Raw genomic sequence first — 24,979 nt, forward strand, 5'->3', positions numbered from 1 at the left:
CTTAGAGCCACAGGAGGGAAGTGAGAGCTGTGGGAAGGAACTCTGCGGGGTGCTGGCCGCCCAGTCCTCCCGGAAGGTCTGAAACCCCAGGATTTAGGGGACCCCCAGACTTCCTACAGGGAAGGAGGAAAGAAGGCAGAAGCAGCGGGAAAGCAGAGTGCCTCTGCACTGTTTTCCCCCCGACCCAGACCCAGTTCCAGACCCGGGCCCGCTGGGCGGGGCTCCAGTTGTCCGGCCCTGGGCCAGGACTACCTGGGCGAGCGCCCGATTGGCCCGCTGGAGCTGCCACTCTTGGGGTTGGCAGAGCGGGCGAGCGACCGGCAGGCTGCCAGTGCACCTACAGCAAAGCGACGCGGAAGAGGCCAGGGGGATCTCGCGCCTGGGAGCCCAGGGATCCCCGTTCCGCAGCCAGCGGCCGCGCGGCCCCAGCGCCGGTTGGGTCCCGCGTCGGCCGCCGTGTCCGAGATCAACTGAAGCCACTCGGGCCGGGCCTGGGGACGCGGGAGGAAGGCTGAACCGCCTGGGAGGCGCCTCTGGGTCCGGCCAGGAGAGCTCAGCGCTGCGGCGCTGGCGAAGGACGGCAGGGGGCGCGTCCTTCAAAGAGGGAGGCCTTGAGCACCCTCAAATGCACATCAAAGACATAGCCATCCCTTCAGATATCCTCTGTTCTGCAGCTGCAAACCGGAAAGGCAAGCACCTAACAAATGAAAATTGCCAAATGGCATTCACTTTAAATTGTATTAAGTTTCTACCTAGTAATGAAGAAATCTCTCAGCAGCAGATTTTCGAAACTTTCTTTGGGCCTGGAATTTTTCTTTGGGAGTGGGGCAGAGTTGCAGACCTGGTTCCTTCTTTACCTGTCAAGAAGGAGATGTTGGGGGTTTTAGGTTTTCCTGCTCTAATAACCCCATATTCTCTTGCAAATTGACCCATAACTGTGGTAGCAGTTCATTTCCCATGAAGGATCTATTCCCCTGTTAAGTCTGGACTCAGGATTTGCCACCCAAAAGAAAGGCACTAATGTAAAAGCAAGGGAGTGTATTCCAGCATGTTGGGGTACAACAATTTCTAAGAATTGAGGATCCCGAGAATGGCTCAGGTGTCAAATTTAAAGGGATCCCTAGGCCATACCCAGGGTGTGGTGTCATCTGCCTATCTGTCCATTGCTGCAGACCAAGGGGTGGTTGTCATCTGGCCTTCTGTCAGCTGCTGTTTAGCCTGATATGGCTATTTCTGGCATTTACACCTAGGGCTTGGTTCAAGAAACTGGCTGTTCTTCTGGGCCTAGTCTTTCTACCTAAAAACTGCAGCCTGCCATGGCTGCACTTAGGTTCAAAGCAAAGGCCAAAGCCAGGTTTACAGCAGTTAACTTCCTTAAGCAAACAGAGTACAGATGCCAAAGCAAGGTTTTGTCTAATTTTATCTCTAAGCAAAGGCCCACCATATTCTAACATCGACATTTAGGTTACAGTTAATTCTAAATCTTAGATTTTAACATGTGTACAACAGATTCCATAAAAATGCTTTTAGTTGAGTAGTGTACAAGTAGTTCTGAATTTTTTTAAAAATTTATTTAAGTATAAAATACATGTAGATCATATAGATTTAGGAGATAGCTCAAATGTTAAGCACCAAACCATCAGGCTTGCTCTGCTGAGCCAATAATTACTAAGAAACTCTGGCTCCCCTTGCTAGTGTCACAGGGTATGTGACAAGAAATAAGAGTAAGTGCTTAAATATATACAAAAAATTCATGAACAAAGTATATTATTTTGCTAAGAGTGTGATGCCAACACGCCAATGTCTCTCTGTCCTCTAAAGTCTTACCACTATCATGATTTTTTTTTTTTTTGGTTTTTTGGGCCACACCCATTTGATACTCCTGGCTAAATGCGCAGAAATTGCCCCTGGCTTGGGGGGCCATTATGGGACGCCGGGGGATTAAACTGTGGTAGTTCCTTGGCTAGCGCTTGCAAGGCAGACAATTTACCTCTAGCGCCACCTCACCGGCCCCATGATTTTTAAGTATCATGAACTTTTATGTTTCGATCATCTTTTTTTGCTGGGAATATTGTCTGGTTCTGTTTCTATAAAAACTTAAAAAAAATTGTTAAAAAAATAAATTGATTCATAAATTCTATTTCGTGTATCTACCACCCAAATATTAAAGAATTCATAGGTGGAATCTTACACTTACATATTTTATGTTTGCCTACCTATTTTCAAAAAGTTTGTAAGATTTATTTATGTTATTTATTGATATTAATTATTATTCCACTATAACATTATACAATTGTCAATTTTTCTGGAAACTTATCACTATAGCAATTTGCATCCTTTCCAGTTTGTGGTTATGACTATATCAGTGCTCTTTTGAATATTAAGTAAGACATTATTTGCAGAACATAAGCCTGCAATATTTTTATTTGAGTGAACAAGTTGGGTTTAACATATGCATAGCTTCAATACTCTACAAAACAGTTTTCCAATGTTTTATACTTTAACTTTCTATCAACATTATTAGGACAATGCCTGTGTATTCACAATTTTACTAAAGATTTGCATTTTCTGTTTTTAATAGTGCCGAGATGGGTACATAGTATAGAAGTATGTGTTTAACATATGATGTCTTATTACATGAAAAATTTATGTTTATTTCAAGCATAAAAGTTAGTGGGTCTCGAGAGAAAATCACGGCTAGTTAAGACATAGCTCATTTCATCTAAAATTTTCCTCATGTGCCTCCTCTATTTTCTAGGAGAGACATTGAGAGCAATAGAGGTAACAGCTTTCTTTGATTTCGGCATCATCCTGGCCAAGCTGTTTGGCGACCAGACAGTCGCTTTCCCTGGGGGCACCACGGTCTTCTCCAGCAAATGGACAACGGAGGACTTGTGAATGCTGGGATGCCTAGAAGACAGTTCGGACGGACTGGCCGGAACTTGGTCCACTTCACCGACTTCATCTTGACACCGTCCAGTGAAGAGTCGCGTCCACAGCGCCTGCGACTTTTCCCCTCGGGGCCACCTCCTTTGGTCACTCGGAGCAGACAGCCGACAGGACTCTGCAGTCCGTGTTCTCCAGCCTCTGGAGGCCAAGACAGCCAAAAGGCTGGGAGAAATGAGGCGAGAGGATTCCAGGGCTAGTGCTGTCAGGTAGCAAAGGCTGCGGATCGCCCATGAGGACAGCGGGTGATTTTTATCCCCCAACTTTGTTGTGGAGAGTCACTCTTAGGGAGTCAGTTGTTTGGGGAATGTCTTCTTTTGTTTTATTTTATTTTATTTACTTTTTTTTAGTTTGGCGGCCACTCCGGAGCAACTTCTGCCTCCATGCTTGGTGGGCACACCTCACAGTGTTGGTCGGGGATACCAGGCAGTGCCACGAAAGAAAAGAACCCGAGTGTTCTCCTGCAAAGTCCACACTCCAGTGCATGCAGCTAGTTCCCTGGCTTCCCCTGTTATTTGTTCGCTTTGGGTTTGGGTTTGGGGCCACACCCAGTGATACTCAAACTTTCATCTTGGCTCTACACTCAGGAATCACTCCTGAAGGTGCTGGGGGACCATATGGGATGCTGGAGATCGAACCCTGGTTGCTGCATAAAAGGCAAGCACCTCCTCCACTTGCTAGCACTCTGGCCTCACTATCCTTTTCTTGTTGTTGTTGTTTTGGTTTGGTTTTTGGGTCACACCTGGGAGCGCTCAGGGGTTACTCCTGGCTCTAAGCTCAGAAATCGCCTCTGGCAGGCTTGGGGGACCATATGGGATGCCAGGATTTGAACCACCAACCTTCTGCATGCAAGGCAAATACCCTATCTCCATGCTATCTCTCCGGTCCGCTCACTATAGTTTTTAATGAGTTCGATGAGAACTTAAAATTTTATTTGAAGGCTCTTTCTGCTTTTGGTTCCTGGAATTTTTCTTTCTTTTTTAGGTTTTTGGGCCACACTCCTGGTTCTGTATTCTGAAATGAATCTTGGTAGGCTCCAGGGATCATAAGCAATGCTGGGGATAGAGGGGATAGGACCTGGGTAAGCTAAGTACAAGGCAAATAAATGCCTTACCTGCTATGCTGCTGCTCCAGCTCTGGGTTAGTTTTTTGTTGTTGTTGTTTGTTTGTTTGTTTGTTTCTTTGTTTTCAGTGCCAGTCAATTAGGATTAAACCTTGGGCCTCTGACATACTCTTTACATTCTGGCCTGGACCTTGACCTTATGACTCTCTAATATTGTCACTTTTTTTTTTTTTTTTTTTTTTTTGGTTTACACCCGGCAGCGCTCAGGGATTACTCCTGACTCTGCACTCAGAAATCGCTCCTGGCAGGCACGGGGGATCATATGGGATGCCGCCATTCGTTCTGATCTGCTGCATGCAAGGTAAACGCCCTACTGCTGTGCTATCTCTCCAGACCCTCTAATACTGTCACTTCTGTAGGATATTAATTAATGCAGTCGAGTAGCAGAAAGGCCTTTGGTTGTTATTACTAATTCAGTTCTCGAAAGTGACAGGCAGCTGATTAAAGAACTCCACATCGATTTTGTACATCAACATTCTGGAATCTCAAGTGATTGCTATCTTTTTGGATCAGATTCTCTTTTGTACCAGAAACTGTCCTTGTTGTAAATTCCTACTCCTAAGCTCCAAAGAGCAGATGGAAAAGATCAATTCCCCTCCTCCACTCCTCTCAGCCGGGAATACTGCCTTATAATCTATGGTTATGCTACTAAAGTAATTTTAGTCGTTTTTTTAATCAGAATAAACAAACAGGTGACCTCGTTATGTCCTGTAAGAGAAAGTATTTTGTTAATACTTTCAAATATTTTTTATCGTTTCCGAAGTATATCTTAATGGCTTTTGAACTGGAACATATGCAGCTGACTCAATACACAGCCATGTCTGAGAGATGAAATCCACAAAACATTTGACCTCTCAAAGAAAAATAGTGAGCTACTTTCTAAAAAAAAAAAAAAAGGATCAATTTTAGGGCTGGGGAGGAGGTTCAGAGAGCTGGAGCACAGACTTTGCATGAGCTTTGATCCCTGGGTTTGATCCCTGTCTCCATGTTCCCCCAGCACCCCTAAGAATGGCACAATCTTCAAGCACTGTTGACTTTAACTCCCCAAAGCAAAAATAAAAAAGAATCAACAAAAAGAATTAAAAACATTCTCTTTTTATGGTTTTGGGGCCACATCCAGCAGTACTCAGGGTTTACTCCTGGCTCTGTTTTTTTGTTGGGGCTCGAAGGACCATATGGGGTGCTGAGGACTGAATTCTAGTAGGCTGCATGCAGAGCAAACATGCTATATTGTTGTTCCAGGGCCTCCATAACTTTTTTTGAGATATGAATCTTACCTCCTCTTCTGGAGCTAAGACTTACTAAAATTTCAGAGAAGGGTTGGAGCAATATAGGACAGGGGGGGCAGGAGGGTGTTTGCCTTGCACATGACTGATCCAGATCTGATCCCTGGCATCCCAGGTGGTATCCCCAGCCCAGCAGGAGTGATTCCTGAGTGCAGAGTCAAGAGTAACTCTGAGCACCACTAGGTGTGGGCCCAATAAAAACTAAAGTTCTAGAGAAAATAGACACTCAAATACCACTTTGTGTGTGTGTGTGTATGTGTGTGTGTGTGTATGTGTGTGTGTGTGTGTGCGGGTGTTTTGGGTCACACCCGGGCAGTGCTCAGGGGATACTTCTGGCTCAATGCCAGAAATTGCTCCTGGCAGGCACGGGGGACCATATGGGACACCGGGATTCGAACTGATGACCTTATGCATGATTTTTTAAGCATATAATTGATTTGATTTGTAATCTAAATTTATATGTCACAACACTGTAACTTCTAAATACATAATTATTTTGGAGTTCACAGATATAAATGTAGTATAAAATGTAGTATTAAAACTGCTGTTTTAATGGCCCAATAAGAGCAATTTTAAAGTTTGGTTCTAAGAAAATTTGCTACCTTTACTATCTTCAAGGCAATTCCTGAAACAAATATTAGTGAAAAGTAAGGTTCTTTTATTTAAAAACCAAAAAAATTAAAAAAAAAAACTTTCCCTTAAACTTCTTCAAGGTCTTCTATTTCTAACACTTCAGTAATTACTGAAAGACAAAAGAGAACTGTCAGTTTCATGGGCGAGCTGAGACTGTACTCAGCCCACCCCATGACTATATAAGGGAATGTTCTTTGGGTATATTTGGTTAAAAGAAAGCAAAGGACTTCTGCTCAGCTATCTATTTCAGAGGAGGAAGGCCAACAGGAACCGAAAAGGAAGGGAGAAAAAAAGATCTGACTTTGTAAGCAAAGGCAATTTGAAAGATGCAGAGAGAACCACATAGCACTAAGCTACATGTCATAATTTAATTATGACATAATTAATATATTACAACTTATATTATATAATCATATAAGTATATATAATAATATATAACTATATAATAATTATAGACATAATTAGTTTATTACTAATCCCACTAACATCAAAAATTAATTCTCATCATCTCAAAGTCTTCTCAGTGAACTCTGTCTCTGTAGATAAAATATTCTATCCCTTATTAGAAAAAAGGTAGTATGGTAATAATATCTAGAGACCATAGAGATGAGGGCCTGGAGGACCAGTCCTTGGTCAGAATCTTCTCAAATATAGTTGAGGGGTGCCATTAGTGCAGAGAATGGACAATTGTGACAATGGTATTTGGAAATAATTATGCTGGACAAGAATTTGGTACTGAAAGAAGACAAAATGATAGATATGATACCCCTTAGTAATAATATTACAAACAACTGTGTGTAAAAGGGGGCAGCGTAAGAAAAAATGTGTGTGTGTATGCACGCGCTTGTGTGTGTATTTTGTCCATGTGTGTGAGAGACAGGCAAAGAGGGAGAAGAAAAATGTCTGCTCCATAGGTATCAGGGGGAGGGCAGAGGAAAACCTGGGGCACTGGTGGTGGGAAATGGGCACTAGGTTACACATTGCATGATTGAAACCCAATAAAATCTAAAGTTCTAGAGAAAATAGACACACTCAAATACCACTTTTTGTGTGTGTGTGTGTGTGGTTTTTTTGCGTTACACCCGGCAGTGCTCAGGGGATACTTCTGGCTCCATGCTCAGAAATTGCTCCTGGCAGGCACAGGGGACCATATGGGACACCGGGATTCGAACTGATGACCTTCTGCATGAAAGGCAAACGCCTTACCTCCATGCTATCTCTCCGGCCCCACCACCTTTCTTTTAAGAAACCTTTTCCTAGACCTTTAAATTAGACAGAAAACACAAGCTTGTCACCAGCTTGTCACGATACTAAGTCTCACCCTCAAATCACTGGTCTTGGGGCAAAGGAGTAGCACAGCAGGTAGGGCATTTGCAGGTTTGTTTGCCAGCCTCCCATATGATCCCCAGAGACCCAACGGGAGTGATCCCTGAGTGCAGAGCCAGGATTTAGCCCTCAGTACTACCAGGTGTGACCGAAAACAAAATACAAACAAGGGTGTCTAGACAGATATCTAGGAGGGAAGCCACTTGCCTTGCAAGCAACTGACTCTGGTTCGATCCCCAGTAGGTCATTCTGGAACATAGAGATAGGAAGGACCAACCATGAACAGTTTCTGTGTAGCCCAACTCCTATGCTCCATACCCAGGGGGAATAAAAGAAGAACATATACCTGAAGACTGAGGGTGGCCATTGGGAGAACTTCTGCCTCACATGTGTGAGGCCCACAGTTAACTCCGTGGCATCATTCTACATACCAAATACAGTTAAAGCAGCAGTACCATTTGTAATGCCAAGTGCCACAATAGTATATCTACTCCAGAAAATATTTGAGTACCACAACCACATGCATGATCTCAGCAAGCCCTGGGTTGAAAGTGGATGCTAGTGTGTGCAACCGTAATAATGAGCAGTGCAAGCAAGTGAGCTGATACTACATGTGCAACCCGAGAGAGCCATGCATGTACCACTCAGGGCATCCCAGCAACAATCCCTGTCACAAGAGGAAGGGGAGAGAGAGGGGGCGAAATGAATACTTAGATTAGTAACTCCAGCAGCACTCAGGGGTTACTCCTGACTCTGTGCTCAGGAATCATGATTGGCAGGCTTGGATGGAACCCAGGTCAGCTGCGTGCAAGGCAAGCACCCACCCTGCTGTCCTATTGCTCAGGCTCCAAGATTCTTAGATTTTTTTAAGCATATAATTGATTTGAGTTGTAATCTAAATTTATATGTCACAACACTGTAACTTCTAAATACATAATTATTTTGGAGTTCACAGATATAAATGTAGTATAAAATGTAGTATTAAAACTGCTGTTGTAATGGCCCAATAAGAGCAATTTTAAAGTTTGGTTCTAAGAAAATTTGCTACCTTTACTAACTTCCAGGCAATTCTTGAAACAAATATTAGTGAAAAATAAGGTTCTTTTATTTAAAAACCAAAAAAATTAAAAAAAAAAAACTTTCCCTTAAACTTCTTCAAGGTCTTCTATTTCTAACACTTCAGTAATTACTGAAAGACAAAAGAGAACTGTCAGTTTCATGGGAGAGCTGAGACTGTACTCAGCCCACCCCATGACTATATAGGGGAATGTTCTTTGGGTATATTTGGTTAAAAGAAAGCAAATGACTTCTGCTCAGCTATCTATTTCAGAGGAGGAAGGCCAACAGGAACCGAAAAGGAAGGGAGAAAAAAAGATCTGACTTTGTAAGCAAAGGCAATTTGAAAGATGCAGAGAGAACCACATAGCACTAAGCTACATGTCATAATTTAATTATGACATAATATATTAAAAATTATATTATATAATAATATATAAGTATATAATAATTATAGACATAATTAGTATATTACTAATCCCACTAACATCAAAAATTAATTCTCATCATCTCAAAGTCTTCTCAGTGAACTCTGTCTCCATAGATAAAATATTCTACCCCTTATTAGAAAAAAGGTAGTATGGTAATAATATCTAGAGACCATAGAGATGAGGGCCTGGAGGACCAGTCCATGGTCAGAATCTTCTCAAATATAGTTGAGGGGTGCCGTTACTGCAGAGAGTGGACAACAATGACAATTGTATTTGGAAATAATTATGCTGGACAAGAATTTGGTACTGAAAGAAGACAAAATGATAGATATGATACCCCTTAGTAATAATATTGCATACCACTGTGTGTAAAAGGGGTAGCATGAGAATAAATGTATGTGTGTGTGTGTGTGTGTGTGTGTGTTTTGTCCATGTGTGTGAGAGACAGGCAAAGAGGGAGAAGAAAAATGTCTGTTCCATAGGTATCAAGGGGAGGGCAGAGGAAAACCTGGGGCACTGGAAGTGGGAAATGGGCACTTGGTTACACATTGCATGATTGAAACCCAATCCTAAATATATTGGATCTGTGAAAACAAATTAACTGTACTATGAACAATCTTTTGACCACATTATTCTCCAAAAAAATATGAGGGAAAAAAAGAAGAGAGACTTTGTGACAAAATTGTCAATGTAGTGCTGAAATCTCTTATGGAATAAGGACTAGATTAACAGTCAGCTTCAAAAAATTGCATAAATAATTGAGACAAAACATTTACTCTGAGTCTCTACCACACAGTTGATAAGTGTGTAAATCTAAGCAGTGGTCCTCAAACTATGGCCCGCGGGCCCCATATTGTATTTGTATCTGTTTTGTTTCCTCAATGCAAAATAAGATATATACAGTGTGCATAAGAATTCATTCATAAGTTTTGTTTTTACTATAGTCAGACCCTTTAATGGTCTGAGGGACAGTGAACTGGCTCCCTGTTTAAAAAGTTTGAGGACCCCTGATAGAGGATGAAATGAGGGTATCTGTTTCTCATGCATTGGCTTTGAAACTTTACAAAATTCATCACCGAGGTCTGGTGGTACAGCATAGGGAGCAGGGACCTTGCTTTGCACATGGCCAACCCAGGTTCAATCACTGGCATCCCATATGGACTCTGAGCACTGCAAATAGTATAACAAGAAGAGTAATGCTGATTATCTTAAGCATTACTGGGTGTGGCTCCAAAAGTAAAAACAAAAGTCATCAGTCTTCTCTATCCTTCCACATCCCATCTGTCAATTTGTCATTTAACTGTTGTTGTACTTTGAAATCACAATCATGTAAGATCTTGGGCAAATCAGACATAAAATTGACTGTCATGGGCCCGGAGAGATAGCACAGCGGTGTTTGCCTTGCAAGCAGCCGGTCCAGGATCAAAGGTGGTTGGTTCGAATCCCAGTGTCCCATATGGTCCCCCGTGCCTGCCAGGAGCTATTTCTGAGCAGACAGCCAGGAGTAACCCCTGAGCACTGCCAGGTGTGACCCAAAAACCAAAAACCAAAAAAAAAAAAAAAAATTGACTGTCATAAGAATTTCAAAGAGAATACAAGATTCTAAAGTAAGTATTGAACTTGCAAAAAAATGGTATATATATGTTTACTATATATATTTCTTTGCAAGGTCAATACTTACATAATTATATATACTTATATATATACATAGCAAAGGAGATAAGATAATTTTGATAGAAAATATTCAAAACTCCAGTGTCATTCTGGGGTACAAATTAATGAAAAGAAAGCCCATCGATATGGTATCACTGGTATACATGCACACTCTCTTTAAATGATACCTCTAACCCTAACAGAACCCAAAATAAGAATGACTCTCCTGTATAAAGATCTTAAAATTTTGAGTGAATCACTCAAGTACATACCATTGTTTGAAATATTTCTTTTGCCATCCTAAAAAAAGGAAACAGTATGACAGTCAGATTCCCCCCATGTTTACTAGGCCTTCAGAGGTTTTTGTGTCAATAGGAAGCCAGCTGGAAAAATAGGATTGACCAAAGGTTGCAAAAAATAAGAGGTGAATCAATAATAGTCTGAGGATCTTTTCCACTGACACACATCCCTAGAGTCCAGTGGGGCTGGACATGTTTCTTACTTCATTGAGCTACAGCTGTCAAAGTGGAGAACAGCCTCTGTCACACTGGCTAAGTACTTCGGGTTTCATTAAGAGAGGACTTATTCACTTATCAGAGAAGTTTATTTAATTGACAAACTGGAATTTACCAAATTATAAGTGTGAAGAAGAGAAAGATACTCAATTCTTCACCAAAAACATTGTATTTCTTGTGTAAACAACGTCTCTTAAAAATCTTAAAGAAGTCTTCAATACTGTTAATGCTCTGAGATTTTAAAAGTTTTATTCTAAAAGAAACAAAACAATCTATTTTGTAACATAACAATTTAAAAGGTAAACTTACCACCAATGGGGTGGCCCAGTGGTCTTCAAAGAATCTGAAAAGTAAGGTAAACAAGTGTTAAAAACTGTTAATGCTCTGAAAATCTTAAAAGTTTTATTCTATGGGGCCAGAGAGATAGCATGGAGGTAATGCGTTCGCCTTGCATGCAGAAGGAGGTGGTTCAAATACCGGCATCCCATAGAATCCCCCGAGCCTGCCAGGAGAGATTTCTGAGCATAGAGCCAGGAGGAACCCCTGAGCGCTGCCGGGTATGACAGAAAAACAAAAAACAAAAAAAAAAGTTTATTCTAAAAGAAGCAAAACAGTCTATTTTTTTTAACATAACAATTTAAAAGGTAAACTTACCTCCACACTATAAAATGGTAGAACTGGCGTGGTCCAGGTCTTCAAAGAATCTGAAAAGTAAGTTAAAAAAGGAGCTCTCCCATTGTAATCAAAGGCAACTTGAAAGACACAGGGAAAACCACACGGCACTAAGCTACATTTCAGAATGTAATGAATTAATGCATTACTAATTCCAGTTGCATTTAATTTTCATCATCTCAGTCTTTCTCTCAGTGATCTCTGTCTCTGTAGATAGAATATTCTACCCCTCATAAGAAAAAAAGATACTATGGTAATACTATTCAGAGGCAACTTAGATGAGAGCCAGACAACCAATCCATGGTAGGAAGCTTTCCACAGATAGCTGAAGAGTGCCGGTAGAGCAGAGAAGGGACCATTATGACGACGATACTTGTAAGTGATTATTTTGGACAAGAATTGGGTGCTGAAAGGAGATACCTCTAATCACTACAGATCGCAACGTAAGAATGCACTTTCTCCACTCCCTTTGAAACTCCACAAGTTTTTTAAGTGAGTGAATTCACAGTACATACCAGTATGCTTCATAAGGTCCTCCTGCTTTATTACATGCAAAAAAAAAAAATGAAAGTAAAAAGTTAAGAGGAAAAATTCCGAGAACCAAGCCCTAAAGTCAATCAACACACTGCTAAGTATACCTGAATTGTTTCCGGTATTGTTTCATTTGTTCTTTCAATTGTTTCATTTGATTCATTGTCTTCATCGGTGAAATTTGGTGATAAGACCAAAGGAAAAGAGCATATGTTAGTCCACTGGTGCAGTTTAACTTTAAGTAAATATGGCTCTTGTATAGGTTCTTGCTTATAGATATGATTAGTGAAAATTAAGTAAAAGCTTTCCACGCTGATATTTTTTAATACGCAAGCAAAGGGGATCAGAAAACAATAATATCATTATTAACTACTAAAAGCCACCAAAAATGAAGAACATATTAATGGTGTTCATTCTTGGCACTTGTAGTGACAGCACCAAAATACATCTGCTGAAAATAACTTGATCTTAGTTCTGAGAGAGCTGTAACTTGTAACTCAGCTGTTAACAAATTGAGTTGCTATGTTTTTCCATGGATACCACTTTAGCTGAAATAAAGAGACTTTCTCTTGGTCAATTTCAAAATAAAATTAAGTAAACTTTAGGCAGGACTTATGAAGGGCAGTTTGGATGTCATGGACCTGGATGAAATTTTAGCAATACAATTAATTTTTAATAGTAGTGGTCAGATATCATTGTCAGGGTATTATTCAGCATCTATGAAGAAAAGAATGGGCTTATATTGATGTCTGATTTCAGATTTCCATACTATTCAGATGATCAAGAATTTTGTTACAAGTGGAAGGAGAAGGCCAGAGCAATAGCCCAGATGTAGGGCTTTTGCTTTACAAGTGACTGACCCAGGACAGACCTGAGTTTGATTCCTGGCATCCCATATGGTCACCAAAAGCCAGGAGTGATTTCTGAGTGCACAGCTATGAATAACCCTGAGCGTTACCAGGTTCAGCCAAAAATAAACAAAACAAAAATCAAAACAAACAAACAAAAAAAAGTGGAAGGAGAGATAAAAGGGACACCATTAAGCTGAAAAGCTTCTGCACATCAAAGAAAATGGTGACTACTCTACAAAGGCCACCCAGAGAAGTGGAGAAAGTATTCACCCAATACCCATCAGGTAAGGGGCTAATATCTAAGAACTACAAGTTACTGACATACCTTAACTAGAAAAATCATCCAATCCCATCACAAAATGAGAAGAAATAAACAGACATTTCCTCAAAGATGAAATGTGCCAAAAGGCACAATACAAAATAGTCCACATTACTAATCATCACAGAGATGCAAATCAAAGCAACAATGAGGTATCATCTCACACCACAGAGCTTAGAACGCATCCTAAAGAACAAGCAGTGCTGGCATGGATGCAGGGAGAAAGGAACTCTCATTCACTGCTGATGGGAATGCTATCTAGTGCAGCCGTCCAGAAAACAATACAGATATTCCACAAAAAATTGGAAATCGAGCTTCCATATCATCCAGCAATACTATTTTCAGGGATATACCCTAGGAACACAAAAACATGATACAAAAATACCCTCTGCACTCCTATGTTCATTGCAGTGCCATTTACTATAGCAGAATCTGAAAACAACTATGGTACCTAACAACAGATAAGTGGCTAAAGAAACCTTGGAACACCTACAATAGTAATATGAGGCAGCATTAGGAAAAATGAAGTCATGAAATTTGCTCATGTATGGATGGACATGGAAACTATTTTCATGAGTGAAATGAGTCAGAAAGAGAGACACAGACAGGATACTTTCACTTATCTGTGAGATGTAAGAAAAAATAAAAAATAAAGGACGATATGCTAATAATACCCAAAGGCAAGAGAGATGAGTGCTGGAATTACCAGTCCATGATATGAAGCTTACCACAAAGAGTGGAGAGTGCAGTTAGAGAAATTTCTACACTGATAATTATCATGACAATGATAGTGAGAGAGAGAAACAGAATGCCTGTCCCAAGACATAATTCTTAAATAATTTTCAAAAAAAGAATTTTGTTACAGCCATGCTATAAATACCAATTGTTTCTCATAAAAAAACAAGTGTTTCAGAGGAAAACTTAGCAAATTCTCCTTGAAAAGCAATTCTGACAGACTAATTTGTACCAATAATTTTTTCTGAATGCCTTTGGATTAAATTTTGCATTGAAAAGACACCAAATTGCTTCTCGGCCTTTTGGCTAAGATCAAGTGAAAAGACACAATGGCTGTACTTACCAAGAAAAGTGTCTAACTATTTACTGTTTAGGGAAAAAATTGAAATTAATAAAATAAATGCTTTGAAATTAAGAGAATAAATACAGGTTAATAGTGAAAGAAAAAAAGAAATAAAAAAAGCTAACTTACATGAAACCTGGGATGGACATTTAAATTCCAGACAAGTAGCATTCAACGGAAGACACATAATAAGAAATAATGAGGGAAAGCTTAATGGCTGATGACTCTGTCATAAAGTAAACTTTATTAAACAGTTGCATCAAATAAGGCCTTAGCAACTTTTATGAAGCTTTTGTTCACAGATCAAAAGCACTGGATTGACAGAAACACAATACTAGTGGGTAACTTCAAGAATCCAGTTTTAGTATTACGCAGGTAAGTCAGAATACCAATGGAGACAACTAGAAACAATGAGGAATATGAAAGAAATGAAAAGGACTACAAACAGAGCATCTCTTAATCAAAAAAAAAGAGCAGAAATTTATAGTTTTTGTGCAGTTAATAAATATGGAACAGTCCTCAGTAAAGATCACTTATCAGGGTCCTGAGAAATAGCACAGCTGTAGGGCATTTGCCTTGCATGCAGTCAACCTGGGAGGGACCCACTTCAATTTCCAGTATCCCATATGTCCCCAAGCCTGCTAAGGGTGATGCCTGAGTTCAGAGCCAGGAGTAATCCCTGAGAGCCACTGGGTGTGACCCAAAAACCAATCAATAAATCAATCAATAAAGTATAAATAAAAGATCACTTATCAGGGCATAGTTCAAACATATATAAATGACCAAATATAGAAGTAACACCAAGTATCCTATCAAATTGCATTATTATGAAGGAAGAATTTAACCACAAAAAGGAGATGGCAACAAATTCAAGCACCTGAAACAGAATGATATGCTGCTAAGCAGAAACTGAATCAGAGAGAATATCATGGAAATATGAAATGAAGTAACCTATGAGACTAACAAATGCTGTTCTAAGGGGAAAAGATAAGCCTTTAACCAGAAAGAGGAAAATGTTCAAATCAATAACTAAAATTGCTCTAAAATACATGGAGAAACAATTTTAAATGGAAAAAAAAACTAGTAGAAGGAAGGAAATAATGAAATCTGAGGACAAAAATCAAAGAAATATAAATCAAGATAAAGTCAATAAAACCAAGTATGGTTCTTCCAAAGTATTAACACGAAACACACACCTTTAGCTAAACTCTTGAGGGAAAATAAAATAACCAAAATAAATTGACTCATGATAATAAGGAAGAGATTACAACCAAAATTCAAGCTATCATGAGACATTACTGTGAATCACTTTAAACTGTCCAGCTTGAGAACATACAGGACATGGACTTTTCTAGGAGTCATATAATCTAAAAGTGAGCAAGAAAACAAGAATAGACCAATCACAAGTGACGAATCAGAAATCAGAAATCCCTTAGAATATGAACCTGGTCCTGTTGTTTTCATTGGTGAGATTCACAAGCTATTTTTTCCATGGGCATCATATCAGGTTCACTTCACAACTCCTCAAATAGAAAGAAGCAGAAATACCTGTATCACAGTAACAGCCAAAGCACATAGAAATCCTAAGTAAACTGAGTATTGCAGATAAGCTTCCATGATGATTATATTGACACAAAGATTCTCAAAAGCGACTGGCAACAGCAGGTCCCGAACTTGCCATACATGCCCAATGAAGTTTGATCTGTGGCAATACATATGGCCCCAAACCCTTGCAATGAATAAGCCCAGACCAGTGGCCCTCTAGCCCTAAAATAAACATTTCCTGAACAATTTCTTAGCGAATTGAATCCAATAGCACATTAAAATATCATATACCACAATCAACTGTGGTACATCCCACATGGGTATCCCAGGAAAGCAAGGGGTGTACAATACATGCAAATCAGTTCATTTAATAACCACATCAAAAAAAGGAAAGGGCCCATCATAAAATCATATTGGGCTCTCTAGGCACTTAAGAAAGTCCCTCTACTTAATAGAAGTCATTTATGATAATACTAGAATGAATACCTTTCCCAAAGATGAATAAAATAGCACTTATTGAAGCAAGTGTGGGCTCCCTCCCACATTTCTTCCTTCCTAAAAGAAGTCTGGCAGTTGTAACTCTGCCTACCAATGCAGTCACCCAGTTGGAACCAAGATGGCCATAGACTCACTCTTTTCTTGAAGGAGATGTTAACTGAGCCTTGAAAGATTGTGGATACACTGACCCACACAAGAGAAAGTTGGCCTTCTCAGGAATAAAGGGTGGACCAAGACCCTGTCCTACCGAAACCAGGCTTGTTGCCTCATTCTTCCAGACTCACCATTTCCCCAATGGTCCTGCTTCATCACTGACCCTGTACAATTCCCTTCAGAACAATAATCTACCCAAACTTCAGGTACCAAGTTTTTGGTAATTCAGTACCTTAAAGTAGTGAATGACATGCAGATACAGTAAACTCCAGATTATATCATAACAAAGAGGTTATGCAAAGGCTCCTCTAAGGGATATTTTCTCTTTACACTATAACTCTTACCACTACAGAACTCAACATTAGCATGCCCCCCTTCACTCCACTTGAAATATCTCAGCATCTAAGCGAGTCCTTTCACAGTACATACCATCCGTGCTATTGTCGCTGTCATCTTACATTTATCTACAGACACACACACATGAAAAAAAAAAAGAGGGAGAGTGAGGAAATCTTTATGAAACTCATACCCCAATGTGCATCTTTTACCTAAGTGATTTGTTATTTTGGTGTAATTAGCAAGCCAGATGGAAATATGAGTTAAAGGTCTCAAGAAATATAATGGAAAGAAAAAGTACAGAAAAATCATTTTACTGGTATGTCACCCAGCTCAGTGAGGCTGGACATTTGGTCTTTGATCCTATAAGTTAAAACTGTCAAAGTGGAGGGGCCGGAGGGTGGCGCAGAAGTGTAAGACGTCTTCCTTGCCAGCGCTATGGTTCAATACCCAGAGTCCAATATGGCCCCCCAATCCAGGCGACTTCAGAGCACATAGATAGAAGCAACCCCCGAGCGTCACCAAGTGTGGCCCAAAAAACAAAAACAAGAAACAAACAAAAACCCTGTCAAAGTGGAGAAGACCTTCTAACACAATATAATTATTTAAATCTAGATAGAAAACAATGCTTTCTTGAATTATACAAGAGAAAGGGACATTTGCAAGAATATCTGCTTCAGTGATTAAATAAAGATATTAATAAATTAAAAATTAAAAATGTCTGTTTCAAAAGAGGACAATTACTGTAAGTTTTACCAAGGTCATTGCAGTTATTGTTCATATAACATGCTTTTGGTTCAAAAGATTTAACTTTACAAATTTAAAGGCAGCTTATATTTTGTCATGGATGAATTTTTAATTTGTGTTGTGTTTTGACCCATCCTGTGGGAAAATAGTCATTAGAACTCATATATAGTTGCTTGGGATTACTCAGTGAATTCATTTGCCAGAACACTGAAAATAAAGTTGGAACAGAATAACCCTAGAACTCCCTAATAGAACAATAACCATGATAGCAGACGAATGATTAAAATTCCAATAAGTTGACATTTGTATGTGTATGTAACTAAGTTTCCTAAAAAGAACTTTGCTTGTTAGAGACATCAAAACTTAATCCAACCTTTCTGAACCAGAGATATTTATATGATGCCTGATTCTCACTGCTTTTATCAGTTGATGTGTTATGCAAGCCAGTTCAGTGAGGCTGGACATTTGGTCTTTGATCCTATAAGTTAAAACTGTCAAAGTGGTGGGGCCGGACGGGTGGCGCAGAAATGTAAGACGTCTTCCTTGCCAGCGCTATAGTTCGATACCCAGAGTCCAATATGGCCCCCAATCCAGGCGACTTCAGAGAACGTAGATAGAAGCAACCCCCAAGCGTCACCAAGTGTGGCCCAAAAAACAAAAACAGGAAACAAAAACCCTGTCAACGTGCAGAAGACCTTCTAACACAATATAGATAATTATTTAAATCTAGATAGAAGACAATGTCTTCTTGAATTAGACAAGGGAAGGAGACATTTCAAAGAATGTCTGCTTCAGTGATTAAATAAAGATATTAATAAATTAAAAAATTAAAAATGTCTGCTTCAAAAGAGGACATTGCAGTTATTGTACATAGAACATGCTTTTGGTTCAAAAGATTTAACTTCACAAATTTAAAGGCAGCTTACATTTTGTCGTGGACGAATTTTCAATTTGTGTTGTGTTTTGACCGATCCTGTGAGAAAATAGTCATTAGAACTCATATATAGTTGCTTGGGATTACTCCGTAAACTCATTTGCCAGAACATTGAAAATAAAGTTGGATCAGAATAACCCTAGAACTCCCTAATGGAACAATAACCATGATAGCAGACTAATGATTAAAATTCCGATGAGTTGACATTTGTATGTGTATGTCCCTAAGTTTCCTAATAAGAACTTTGCTTGTTAGAGACATCAAAACCTAACCCAATCTTTCTGAACTAGAGATATTTATATGATGCCTGATTCTCACTGCTTTGATCAGTTGATGTGTTATCTCTGGATGATAAATGACTTTGGTTTTTTGGCTTTTAGTTGTTTGGGGACCACACCTGGCAGTGCTCACAGGTTACTCCTGGCTTTGCACTCAGAAATCACTCCTGGCAAGCACACAAGACCACACAGCCCCTGGATAATAATTGTTGACATGTATTTCCCTCATGCTTACCCACCTCACTGATTGATGACAGGGAAATTTCCAAATATTTGTGACTTGTAATAGGATAAATTTAATTTATGTGCTAAAATGTTGATGTTACTACTCTAGTTTTGTGTGTTCCAGATGAGCCTCTCTAATAGAGGACAATCATGCATGCCAGAAGATCAGGTCCTTCAAAGATTAAACATAAACGCTAGGATATTCTTTTCTCAGGAACTAAGTAACCCGATGCTGTGTCACTTTCCAGGTTCCTATACCCAAGCATGATCCTTGGGGACTCACATGGTGTCTCTGTTCATTAGATCACAGGAACAGGAGCCATTCAGTCATCATCGTCCACACAGAGTGGAGTCTAAAAAACCTTCCAGGTATGAATGTGGTAAAGGATGAACCCAAGTATGTAAGGAAAGTGCATAATACTTGACAATATGGGACAGTGTTGGCAGACTTGGCACTGTGAATGCAAGTATAATACACTATTAACCTATAGAGATATTTGGTTCTCAAAATGAAATGCTGTTCAATATATCTACTGTTACATAGACTAGACATTCTAACTCTTAATGAAAAACCACGAATAAAATACATTTCTTTTGAAAAACATGACAGATATCATTTTCACCAGGAAATGAGATATTCTTCACCTCCCCTGTCCTGATCCTACTAGCATGATGCAATTTTTTGACTTGGTAGATAAGGCCATCAGAAAGTCCTATCATTATTCTATAAAATTTCTTCCACATAAACGGAGAAAATTCAGAATACTTACCAGGCTTCTTATAATGTACTTTCAAGTGTTTCTAGAGAAAAGAGCGCAAAGATCAGACTATTATAGATCGAACCTGTGGCTTTAAGAACTATCCATTCACACAAATTAAAAGACATGTTTAGTCATTACTAAAACTCTGGGAATGGTCAGAGCTATTTGGGGGAATTCCAGGACAATCAAAAGGAGACAAAGGCCTTAATGGGGTGAAAATGAGTAGAAATGACACTCATGGGTTCCTATGGCCTCTTCCAAGGAACAGGGGAAGGAAAGTTACAAGAAAATACATGTTAATTTCACCAATGGACAGTATATTATTCTCCTTGTATTATTTACTCTGTATCAAAGGACTAAAACCAAAACATTTATTAATGGACAAACCAACAAGCATACCCGGATTGATTTTGTTCTATTTAGTGATGTGAAGCATTTTTTTATTCTTGACCATGCCGAAGGAGCTAAAAGAGGAGAGAGATGTCAGTCCACTGGTGTAGCTTGGCTTTGAAAAAAAAAAAAAAACGCTTCTAGACTAATATAGGGAACTTGCTTAGGAATATGATACTGAAAATCAATTGAAGCTTTACATGCTTATCTTTTTTTGGTATAAAAGCAAACAGGATCAGAAAACAATAAGATCATTATTAACTACTTAAAAGCCACCCAAAAAGGTAAACATATTAGAAGTGTTTATTTTGGCACTCGTGGTGAAAGTGCCAATATATATCTGCTGAAAATAACTTGACTATAGTTCTGAGAGCTGAAATGTAATACAGCAGCTAATGACAGTTGCAGTGTCTATTGATACCTCTTGGCCCTCTGATTCTGGAGCTTACATAGAGAGACTGTTTTCCTGGGCGATTTCACATTAATAATAAATGAGGCCTAGGCAGCATTTTTGAAGGGTAGTTTGGACTCATGGGCCTGCATGTCATTCTGGCATACAATCAAACTTTCAAATAATGTATTGATTACTATGAATGTTGTGGTCAGATCTCATTGTCAGGGTATTGCATGCTATTTAGTATCTGTGAGGTTCAACATGACACTTGTCTTGAAGACTGATTTCATATTTGCACACACAACTCAGAAAACAGAATTTTGTTACAGCCATGCTGTATATATCAATTATTTCCCTAAAAGATAAACATTTGAGGGGAAAATTTAGCAAATTCTCCCTGGAAAATGATTTTGTCAAACTAATTTGCATCAATAATTTCTCTGAATGCTTATGGATTAAACATTACATCGAAAAGACACTGATGGGGCCGGGCGGTGGCGCTAAAGTTAAGGTGCGCCTGCCTTGCCTGTGCTAGCCTTGGACGGACCGCGGTTCGATCCCCCGGTGTCCCATATGGTCCCCCAAGCCAGGAGCAACTTCTGAGCGCATAGCCAGGAGTAACCCCTGAGCGTTACCGGGTGTGGCTCAAAAACCAAAAAAAAAAAAAAAAAAAAAGAAGAAAAAGACACTGAGTGGTTGGATTCATCAAGAAAATATCTATGTATTCGTTGGTTAGAGAAACACTCTGAATTAATAGGATAAATACAGATTAAGAGAGAATGAATAAAAGTGATCATACGAAGCTGAGTGAAATGAAACCTGCAATGGCTATATAAATTTTAGAAAAACAGCATTCAACTTTAGACACAGAGTAAGAAATAGTGAATGACTGCTTATTGAAAGATTACTTGATCATAAAGTACTAACTTGTATCTAATAATTACACCAAATGATTTCTGAGCTAGAGTCAGGAGTAACTCCTGAGTGCTGCTAGTTGTGACCCAAAAAACATAAGAAAAAATATAAGAAACCCTTTGTTGGAATGTTTTTCGGATTCCACAGAACAGAAACTAAAATAATTTGTTAAACATTTAGTCAAATAGAATCCTCAAGTTTTCTGCTTCTGCACATGAATATTGTCTAAAACATGTCTTCTTTCTAGCAGCTAGGCCCTGACATCACTGGACTTGTCCGAGTTTACAAATTGGATGTAACCCGTAGCTTCCCTGTCACTTCTCTGGCTCTCCTCTCCTGCTAAGCTTTGTATCCTGGCAATTAAAACTGCCACTGCCATAGCTACTGCCACTGCTGGAACCACCAGAGCCACCTTGGTTTCATGGTTTGGCAAACTATTGGTCTCCACCATGATAGGGGCCTGAGCTTCAACCTCCAAACTTTCCTCCTTTCATGGGTCCAAAATCCAATAACTGATTATTGTACTTGCCAAAATCATTGTAATTCCCACCACCTCCAAAATTGCTTCCACCACCACTGCCAAAGTCTCCTCTGCCTCCTACATGGTCATAGCTTTCATAGCTGCTACTCCTTCCATAGACACTGCCCTGTTTTCCATAATCCTGTCTACTACTTTCATAGCCTCGAGGAACCAGGGCCACCTCCTCCATAACCACCATCATTGCCAAATCCATTATAGCCATCCCTACTGCCACCATATTCACCATCACCCTCGGTTGCCATCAAAGCAACCTTGTCCAGTGAAGTTTCTTCCATGACCAAAGTTGTCATCCCCACCAAAATGTCCTCCATGACCACCAGTGTCCAGACCTGTTGAAGCACTGGTTATTTCTTGTTTAGAGCTTTTTTTACTTTACTATACACAGTATAGTAGTTCTGAATGACAGTTTTATCCATAGAATCATAGTCATCAAATGTCACAAAAGCAAAGCCATACCTTCTCAGTCATGATTTCAATCACCTCAGTTTCCCTAATTTCACCACTGGGCTTGGCTGAGTTCCCAAATCTGATGTAACCTGTGGCTTCGCTGTCACTTTTCTGACTCTCCTCTCTTGCTAAGCTTTGTTTTAAATAAACTCTTAGGATGTTCTTCCATGTCTTCCTTACTTAATGCCACCAACAAAATTCTTTCTCACAGTTAAGTGAGCACCAGATCTTTAAGAATCTTCTCTGGAGACAGCTTTCTTTAGTTCCACAACATTTCCATCCACCTTGCCCAGCTATGCATGCATGGCTGATTACATCCATCCACGGTGGGATATGAGAGAAACCCAAAGCCTTGGGATTGTGAGGTGTTGGCATATCTCATGACCACAAATCTGTGAGGGTCCCCCATATCTCACAATGGCTTCTTATACTTTAGTCAGTCATTTCAAAGCTCAATGCTCAGATGAAGAGCTTCTCAAGTTGTTTGGGATCTTTGGGGGACAACCCTGACTTAAGCATTATGGGTGTAGAATATGAAATCTTGCTATGTTTATTCAGTGGCAGGGAAGAGGAAATCCAACAATTATCTATGAGATAAAAAAATGCTATTCTAAGGGGGAAAGTCAAGCCTCCATTCAGAGAGAAGAAAATACTCAAATCAAGAATTGAGCACTGTTCTAAAACACACAGAGAAGCAACATCAAGTGAAACACAAAATGAGTAGAAGGAAATAGTGAAAACTAGAGCAAATATCAAAGATGCAGAATTCAAGACAGAGCCAATAAAACCAAGAATTCCAAAGGATGAACATGGGAGACACAACTTTAGCTGGACTCTTGTGGAAAAATAAAATGACCAAAACAAATGTACTCATTGATAAAAAAAAAAGGGGGGGGGCAGCAATTATAACCGAAATTCAAGCTATCATGAGAAATGACCTTGAACCACTTTAAACTGTTCATCTTGAGAAACTACAGGAAATGGACCTTTTTTTTTGGAATCATGTAATCTAAAAGTGAGCAAGAAAATAAGAATAGAGCAATCACCAGTGATGAATCAGAAATCATGAAGAAGAATTTTCCTTAGAATATAACCCTGATCAGGAGATTCAAATCAAGACAACAATGAGATACCACCTTACACCAGTGAGGATGGCTCACATCAAAAATAATGGGAACAATCTCTGTTGGTGGGGATGTGGTATGAAAGGCACTCTCATCCACTGCTGGTGGGAATGCCCCCTAGTCCAACACCTATGGAGAACAGTCTGGAGAGTGCTCAAAGAACTCAGAATTGAGCTGCCATTTGACCCAGCAATTGCTCTCCTAGGTATATACCCCCAAGTTGGAAGGACATTCATTCCAAAGTACGTGTGCACCCCACTATTTATCGCAGCACTCAGTATAATAGCCAAGTCTTGGAACCAACCTCGATGTCCAACAACAGATGACTGGATCATTAAGATGTGGTATCTATACACAATGGAATACTACATGGCAGTCAGAAATGATACAATCACAGACTTTGCAGCAACGTGGATGGACCTAGAACATATTATGTTACAGGAAGTAAGTCAGAAGACAAAAGATAAACACAGAATGATAGCACTATTCTGAAGCACCTAGAACATCACCTTATATACAACTAATACTCAACAATCAAATAACAGGGTTTAACAGGTAGAAACTCCAAACACTGTAACAGTCAACATATACTAGGGAGCAGTGCCCAAAACACATGAAAGAGGAACAACACAAACTCTTGACTACACATTATACCACAAAGAAATCAGCAACAGCAGAAACAGCAGCATAGAGAGAACAGGTATGTAATCAGCCTTCTACTACAAAGGCTCATAATAATCCCTTAGGGATCTTATACAGGATCACAGGTAAAGAATGTCAAAGGAAATCACTGACCCCAATGGAAACATCTCATAACAATATGTTTTAATGCCTTAATCTTACTATATTTAAAATAACCTCTCAGCTTTTCTGTCCACAGGTGTTCTTGGATACAAAGGGTGGACAAATTAAGATGGCATCTCAGGGCTCAGTCACACAAGATAGCATACCCAGCTTGCACTATGAGAATGTCCCGAGAAAACTCTTTCACATACACTTTATCTCTAGGTTATACCTTCTTTTAGGATTTGAAGCACGTGACCAGTCAGACCACCGAAGCAGCAACTGTGACCTACAGACTTATACTATAGGCCCTACTCATCGAACACATTCAAGCAAACTAGCATTCCCTTGCTATTTTCTCCTCTCCTCTCACTACTTTATTTTTTCTTTTTTCTTTTCGTTTTTTGTTTTTCTTCTCCTTTGCTTTTTAATGTATTTTCTCTTTTCTTCTTTCCTGCCCCTCCCATATACTTTCCCCTTTCCCCCCT

General features: G+C 39.5%; 1 long non-coding RNA gene and 1 pseudogene across 1 annotated transcript in view; one reads left to right on the forward strand and one right to left on the reverse strand.

Annotated features, from left to right (window-relative positions):
• Window positions 1-20,975, forward strand: part of LOC126004580 (uncharacterized) — a 122,643-nt gene extending 101,668 nt beyond the window's left edge. Inside the window, exon 2 of the long non-coding RNA XR_007493852.1 lies at window positions 20,572-20,975. This is a non-coding gene — a long non-coding RNA (uncharacterized LOC126004580). The remainder of the gene's footprint in view (window positions 1-20,571) is intronic.
• Window positions 20,976-21,910: 935 nt separating this feature from the next.
• On the reverse strand, window positions 21,911-23,103 carry LOC126004379 (heterogeneous nuclear ribonucleoprotein A1-like; annotated as a pseudogene).
• Between the last annotated feature and the right edge of the window lie 1,876 nt (window positions 23,104-24,979).

The sequence above is a fragment of the Suncus etruscus genome, chromosome 3 (genome assembly GCF_024139225.1).
Source record: "Suncus etruscus isolate mSunEtr1 chromosome 3, mSunEtr1.pri.cur, whole genome shotgun sequence".
NCBI classification, from domain to species: domain Eukaryota; kingdom Metazoa; phylum Chordata; class Mammalia; order Eulipotyphla; family Soricidae; genus Suncus; species Suncus etruscus.